At 51.2% G+C, this 7,722-nt stretch overlaps 1 pseudogene; it reads right to left on the bottom strand.

Annotated features, from left to right (window-relative positions):
* Nucleotides 1-5,107: 5,107 nt before the first annotated feature.
* LOC146185850 (uncharacterized) lies at nucleotides 5,108-7,099 on the bottom strand (annotated as a pseudogene).
* Nucleotides 7,100-7,722: the final 623 nt, after the last annotated feature.

The following is a 7,722-nucleotide window of genomic DNA, read 5'->3' as shown; positions in this document are numbered from 1 at the left end:
TAGCGGGCTGTATTCCTTGCCAAAAACATAGGCATCGGAAACAGCTGCTTCTACTTTTTAAACGTTGCGTCTAATCAGTTACTCTCCTTTACTCGTTGCCAGGTTATTTACTACTCAAAGCCTTCATTTTTAAAGACTGCTAGTTTCACAGGTTTCACAGTGAAATGTCGTTTTCTAAACCGCCTTCAGCACATAAGTTTTCATTTTGTATAAGAGCATTATTATTGTCACTTAAAAACGTATTCCATCCTTATGTAGCAGAAACAATTCCAGCAGATATTTTTGAAGACAAGTGCAAGATATAACAACAAAGAATAAACAAAGTATACACAGTATAGGGTTTCATAATAAATTATAGGCAATGAATAATGCCCAACAAAATACAAAGAGAAGTGCCTCTCTTAACCTCATCACGAGGTGACATCAAGTGCCGAAGCCTTTGATGTCATGCCTGCTACTCTCAAGCCTTATAGTGAGATCTGGTTTGGTAAGCGCGAGACGCCACAGAAGCAAATATATTGTTTATAAAGTCCACTTTAGACAGGCTGATTAGGGTATGCGACAGCATTTAATGATGCTGCGTGAAAGTTTCTTTTTATACATGTTGCACCGGTGTTTATTGTAAAAATATTTAACATACTCTTCATACATGATATATTCCAGGTCAGAAACTGTGAACAAGCGTTGTAATCTGTCTTGTGTGATCCTATCAAAAGATATAGCTAGAATGGCTAATTGAGTTAGGTAATTGATAGTGATTTCGACGAAACAGCGTGCACAGATGACGGACAATAATAGACAGGCAACAAGGCGGACACTGTCAACTGAAGAAGAGCAACAATATAAAAGCACATGATGAAGACATTGAGTTTAGGTAATAAACTTCAGTTCATAGTGAGCACCTTGCTGTCTGTCCTTTTCCCATCCTTCGTCTGTCCAATGTTTCTTTATTATAATCCTTTATTCATAAAAAAAAAAACGGTGAAATATAACTTGTGCCACCGTCTCGATTTTAGACTTTCTTTTCACTAATACTCTCTAAGCTCATGGTGCTAAAGATGAATTTATTTGTTTTTACCGTTCCGTAATTTCAATGGTTATATTGTGTGAGCTAGTATGCTTTAGCGAAATTTACCTATAGGTCTTCTTTTATGCAGGTCGGTTGTAGACTCTTCTTTTGCCTTTTGCAAGCTTCCTTCAACACTATCGTGGTTGGTTTCTTTTATATATTTTGAGTTTTATTTTTTATACACAAACTTCGTGGGAAGCATAGCATCTCCTCTGTTTCAACCCGTATCTGGTTTGGCTCCGTCCCTATTTTTCTAACACGTAGTAGTTTTCGTGGCTTCATGATCCGTGTTTTAAACGATTGCGCTGAAGGCAGCATCTACTCGCAAAAAAAAAAATAACAAATAGAAAACTAAAAAAGAAGACCTGCGTGTATTGGATTGGATTGGTAAAACGTTTATTCGGGGCCTGCAGTAGAACGCGCGCTCACGCGCGCGCGCTCCGGACGGGGCCTACGTCGTCCTCTGGGCACCGGCCGCGCGGCCTGGGTCCCCGCTCGCCGTGGCCGGCTCGCTGGTTCCCTACCGGGCCAGCGCCTTGATGACCTGCTGGACGGCCTAGAGTTGCTCCTCTTGATTGTCGCTCCCTGCGGCTGCTTCCAGTCGCGGCGGGATCCTCCCAGACTTAGCTTCTTCCTGGTACTGGGTACAATTCCACAGCATGTGTGCGAAGCCGGCAGTCTCCGTTCGGCAGACTCTGCAATTGTCTGTAGCGTGCGTCTCGGGATACATTATATGCATCAGCAACAGACTGTGGAGTGAGCCCGTCTGTAGCTGTCTGAATAAAACGGCTTGCTCTCGACTGAGCCCCGAGCAAGGGGGTGGAAGAGTTCTGCGAGCTATGCGGAACACCTTGGTTATTTCATTGTAGTCCGTCATGCGGGCTTTGGTGCTGAACCACAGCGGCCAGTCGACCGAGGCGCGGTCCGTTAGAGCGCGCGCCTCGGCGTGGGCCGTCTCGTTGTGGTTGGCGTTGCGGTCTGACGCCTCGCCCGCGTGCGCTGGGAACCACTTGATTCTCACTTGACTGCTGCCATTGTCGTTTTTGGTTGCCTGCAGTATGCGCACAGCTTCTTTCGTTATCCTGCCTTTGGCGTAATTTCTCACCGCCTGCCCCGAGTCGCATAGCACTGTGTGGCAGTCGCGGTCGGCGATGGCCACGGCGATGGCCACCTCCTCCGCTTGCTCTGCCTTGGTGCATCTCGTGCTGGCGGTCGTGCGAACGGTGATGGTCGCGTCGACGACGACCGTCGTGAACCCGTGTATCTTGGCATACTCAGCCGCGTCAACGTAGCGTGCGTGTGTGTCGGCCGCGTGCTGGTCTATCAGCGCCTTGGCTCTCGCTGCTCTCCTCCCTTTGTTATACTCCGGGTGCATGTTCTTCGGTACCGAGTCCACTCTGATGTTGCGCCTGATCTCATCGGGGACGGAGAGCTGCGTCTGCTCCCTGCCTTGATATCCAATTCCCAGGTTGTGCAGGATTTTCCGGCCGGCCTTGGTCGTAGACAGTCTTTCGAGCTGTGCAGCACGTTGGGCCTCCGCTATCTTCACCAGCGTGTTGTGCACCCCTAGCTGCAGGAGGCGTTTGGGGCTCGTTGTTTCGAAAAGCCCCAGTGCCGTCTTGTAGGCTCTGCGGATGAGTATATCTATCTTGTTTCTCTCGCTCTTGTTCCACTTGTGGTAGGCCGCCACGTACGCTACGTGACATATGACGAACGAGTGGATCATTCTGATCAGGCTCTCTTCCTTCATTCCACTTTTCTTGTTCGTGACTCGTGTGAGTAGTCTCGTGGCGTTCGCCGCTTTCGCAATGAGCCGGGTGACGGTCTCGCCGTTTCTGCCGTGCATCTCGATCGTCATCCCCAACACTCTGATCTTGTTGACTCTTGGGATCGCGTTTCCCTCTCTGGTGTTGACTTTGATTGCCTCGTACTCTCTCTGGCTGCTGTTAGGTTTGCTGTGCTTGACGGGCGGGTAGACGAGGAGCTCCGACTTGCCCGGCGAGCATCTGAGCCCCGTTCCGTCGAGTTGGTCTTCGATCGCATCAACGGCCGCCGGTAGGGTGGATTCGATGTGGGCATCGCTGCCCCCTTCCACCCACAGCGTTATGTCGTCCGTGTATATCGTATGTCGGACTTCCTTGATGTTCCTGAGCCTTTCGGCCACTCCTATCATCACGAGATTGAAAAGCACCGGCGAGGTGACCGATCCCTGAGGTGTGCCTGTGCTTCCCAGCTTCTTCTCCTGTGCTTGGAGGTCCCCCGCTCTGAGCTCGGCCGTTCTGCCCGTGAGGAAGTCTGATGTAATTGTATGATCTCTCTCCCATGTTGAGTTTCGAGACTTGGGATAGGATCGCTGAGTGCTTCACCTTGTCGAAGGCGCTCTGTAGGTCGAGTCCCAGTACTGCTTTGCTGTCGCCAGTTTTGCCGTCGATGATCTGGTGCTTGAGCTGTATCATGGCGTCTTGGGTACTTAGATGCTGCCTAAAGCCAATGATCGTTTCCGGGTAGAGATCTTCTTTCTCGAGGTATTCTTGTCACCTGTTGAGCAGGACGTGCTCCAACACCTTGCCCACGCAAGATGTGAGCGATATGGGTCGGAGGTTATCCGTGTCGGATGGCTTGCCCGGCTTGGGGATTAGGATGATCTTGGCCTTCTTCCACTGCGTCGGCAGCGTTCCCGTTTTCCAGCATTTGTTGTAATAACTCCTGAGGCTTTCTATGGATTTGTCGTCGAGGTTCTTAAGCGCCTTGTTGGTGATGCGGTCCAGCCCGGCCGCCGACCTGCTATTGAGGTCCTGCAGTGCCGTGCGAACTTCTTCTACGTCTATATCTCTGTCGAGACGGGCGTTGGGCAGCCCCCCGTACGGCCCATGGCACTCCGTGGGCGTAGTCGACAGGTATCTGTCGCTGATGCGTTTCGTCACCTTATCGGCGCCGTGTTTAGTGACTTCTCGATGGATGAGTTTCGCCAGTCGGTCCCTTTGGTGTGACTTAGTCTTGGTTTCGTCGAGCAGATGCTTCAGCAAGTTCCATGTTTTCCCGTTGTGCATCTGGCCGTCGGCAGCGTTGCATATCTCGTTCCACTGTTGCGCACATAGCGTTCGACAGTGGTCCTCGATTGCTCTGTTGAGTTCTGCGACTTTCTTTCGTAGCCTACGATTAAGGCGTTGTTGTTTCCATCTGTTGAGAATGGACTGCTTGGCCTCGATAAGGTGGGCCAGTCGGCTATCCATTCTGTTCGTTTCGAAGTCTGTTACTATGTCTTTGGTTTAGTTTCGAACGTCTTGGAGGATCTTGTTGGTCCACGCGTCGATGTCGTCGATTTCGGTCTCTTCCGCTTCCTGATTTCTGTTATCTCTGAAAGCAGACCAATCGATCCACTGCTCTGCTCCGGTATGACGATTTCCAATATCATGTGGTCGCTACCGAGGTCCACCCCCGTGTTCCTCCACGTGATCGTGATCGGTTCGTTGTTCTTGAAGAACGTGAGGTTGGGGCTGGTATCTCGGGACACGAAGTTGCCAATTCTCGTTGGGTAAGCCGGGTCGGTTATGAGGCTATAGTCGAGTTCCGCCGCGTCTTGGGATAGGTTTCTGCCTTTCGCATTACTTTTGACGTAGCCCCACGCCGGATCCATCGCATTAAAGTCGCCGCATGCGATCAGCGTGCTCTGGCCGGCCGTCGTGCTTGCCTTGTTAAAAATGGCTTTGAACCTTTGGAGTCTCCGCGATGGGTTACTGTAGATGTTCAACATAAAGACGCTGTTTTTTCTTTGCTTGGTCGGTATGAGTTCGGTGAGCGTGTGTTCAATCCTGACATTGCTTAGCCGGTGTTCGACGAAGGTGAGTCCCTTCCTGACCAGGGTGCACAGGCCTCTGCCGTCGGGCAGGCCCGCGTGCACCCTGTAGCCGGGGAAGGACGGCTTGTCCGTTAGTGTTTCTTTGAGGAGGAGCACGTCGGGCTTGCGAGCCGCGTGCTCCATGTACTGCTGGACGACTTCCTTCTTAATAAAGCCGCGGCAGTTCCACTGCCACACTGTTATGCCTGTGGAGTTGGAGGCCATGATTGTCTGATTTGGAATTCTCCGTGTTGCTGCGCTTGGTTGACTTGATGCTGTACTTGCGCGAACGTTGGGTTGCTTAGTATTAGTTGCACGCTTCTTTCCAGATTGTTGAGTCTATTGACGTTCTCCGTTTGGAAGGCTTCGATGGCTTGCTTCATCGATTTGATCATATCCTCGAGGCTGTTGAGTTTGGCCTCGACGTTGTTGTTGCTGCTGTCGGTGCTGCAGTTGCTCATGTTGTTCTTGGTCTTGCTCGATTCGACGGCCCTCTTCTTCGTTGCCGGCTCCTTGTCTGCGTCGGCCGTAGTTGCTTCGGCCTTGTTGTTGCCGCTCGGGCTGGATCTTTGCTGTTCGACGTTGCGGAGGGCTTTGCGGATCTCCGCGATTTCCTTGGTGAGGTTGTTGATGGTGGCTCGCAGGGTCGCGTTCTCCTTTTATAGGGCCTCGTTGATCTCTCGTTCCTTGGTTGAAGCGTTGTCTTCTGTCTTGGCGCTGTAGCTCGGATTTATCTTCATGATACCTTGTGAGGCGTTGCCCCAACCGACTCTCTCAAGCGACCGTGATCCTTGGGTTTTCGTTTTTCGCGCGTCTCTGCTCTGGCTCCTGCAGCTGCTATTTCTCGACAGCGCGCGGTCTCTCGATGGCGTTCTTGACTTATGGGCAGCTGGCTTGCCGAGTGGTGGGAAATCGCTCTCCGACGGCAGCTGATGGCTGGCCTTTCGGCGCTCCCACTGACGCTTGCGAACGACGTAGGGAACCTTGTATCTGGCTTTACATTCTCTGTCGGCGGTCGGGTGAGCGCCGCCGCAAAGTTTGCATTTTGGTGTACATTTGTGGTCATCTTTTGCGTTCGCTTGGCCGCAGCCCCTGCAGATCCGGTTGGTTGGCGTCGGGCACACGCCCTCGCGATGCCCGACCCGACCACACTGGTGGCAGACGTCAATTTGCTTTCTGTACAGGTGGCACGGTATGAGCGTGACACCATATCGGACAAAGTTCGGTACCTTGGGTCCTCTGAAGGCTACTATGATCGTGGTCGTGTTGCCGGTTCTTTTGGCGCCTACGGCGAGTGGGTTTCTGTCGTTTACAATGTTGCTGTCGAGATCTTCGGCTTTCTCGTCGTCAGGGATGCCTTGGATGATGCCCTTCACGGTGTCGTACGGCGCCGTGCGGTACGCGCTGACTTCAAAGGTCTTGTCTTGAATGTATATAGCTTGAATTCTTGCGTAGCGGACGGCGTTTTTTTCCTTGGGCGTGCTGATTACCATTATATTTTGTTGCGCGTTCGGGCAGATCGTGTCCGATGCGTTCTCTTCGTTCGTGATCTTGGCCGCGGCGAGAATGGCCGCAGCGACGGTCGTAGTGCCGATCTTGGTGATGTCGAGTCCCCCTCGCGGTCTGATTACGATCTTGTTTTCCTTCAGCGGCATGGCTGGCATTCTCGCTGCCTTGATGGCCGAGGCTCAAAAGTTCTTATTTCCTTTCGCTTTCTTGCTTACTTGGTTGTCGGTGCCGGCGAGCTTCGCGTCGAGGTCTCGTTGACGGAGTCTTGACATGCGTTCCCCCGCGAGCGTCCATCCATGGCCGCGGTGGAATTCCTCGGGTGAAATTTCTTCGCCTTGAACTTGAACGGTCATTGGAGAGTCGGAGATCGTTGCCAGAACGGACGTTTCCTCCATCTCGGGGCTGAGTGGCTGCCGCCGAGGCGGCGAGCCGCGGCAGCCGCGACAGCGACGAGGCCTATCGCTCGCGGAACACACCTAGCGGGACGCCCCCCGCACGGCGGTGATGAAAACTGTCCGGTAAATCGAAGAAAAGGCGTACCTTTGGGAACTTTCAATATCCGTCGGTGCTTTTCGACTCCACGAACACATCGAGATAGAGAAAACTTCGATTCGCGCAAATTAGCACTGCGAAATTAATCATAAATGACGGAGCCGACGTGAACGCGTCCGTTCGCTTCGGCGATCGCAGCGCCACCTCCTGCGTGTAAATATTTTCATCCCAAAATAAATCTTTAGTTGCGTGTTCAGCATGTGAACTTCGAATTTCCTTCTGTCTGAGTAGATTTCTGGGATGTCCAGAGTGTCTAAATGCTGTAACCACCTAGCCCAATTAAGAGCCATTTCACAAAGAGGCAGCATGGAAAAATGCGAACCAAGCATCACCTTACCGAAGCCACCATCATTGCGAGCAGACATACACAGAAAATGCTCGACTTGTGGACTGGCTGCCTCTATTGTAATCTCGGAAGTAAGGATCCGGACAATTATTAACAAGCCACTTAGTAGTGTTAGTGAAAACTACGTGCAGGCTTTTACGAGTCTACCTAAAAATTTTATAATCAGAGCGTACTCGATGTGTGAACTCTATGTGCACACGTCTAAGTATCAAATTCAAAGCAAAGCAGGGTAATTGTCTTTTCGAGCAGCAACTTTAAAACAGCAAACGAATGACTGTCCTATACATACAGCAAAGAGCCATGCTTTAATAAACACCCATTCAGTTTAGAAAATGCGGTGACAAGCACTAAGCAGAGCTAGACAAAAATTTGAAGCAAGAACAAATAAATTCGGCTCCCATATGTCGT

Source organism: Amblyomma maculatum, chromosome 6, assembly GCF_055883805.1.
Source record: "Amblyomma maculatum isolate TAMU_Amacu chromosome 6, ASM5588380v1, whole genome shotgun sequence".
Lineage (NCBI taxonomy): Eukaryota > Metazoa > Arthropoda > Arachnida > Ixodida > Ixodidae > Amblyomma > Amblyomma maculatum.
This window is presented reverse-complemented; position numbering and strand designations above follow the sequence as displayed.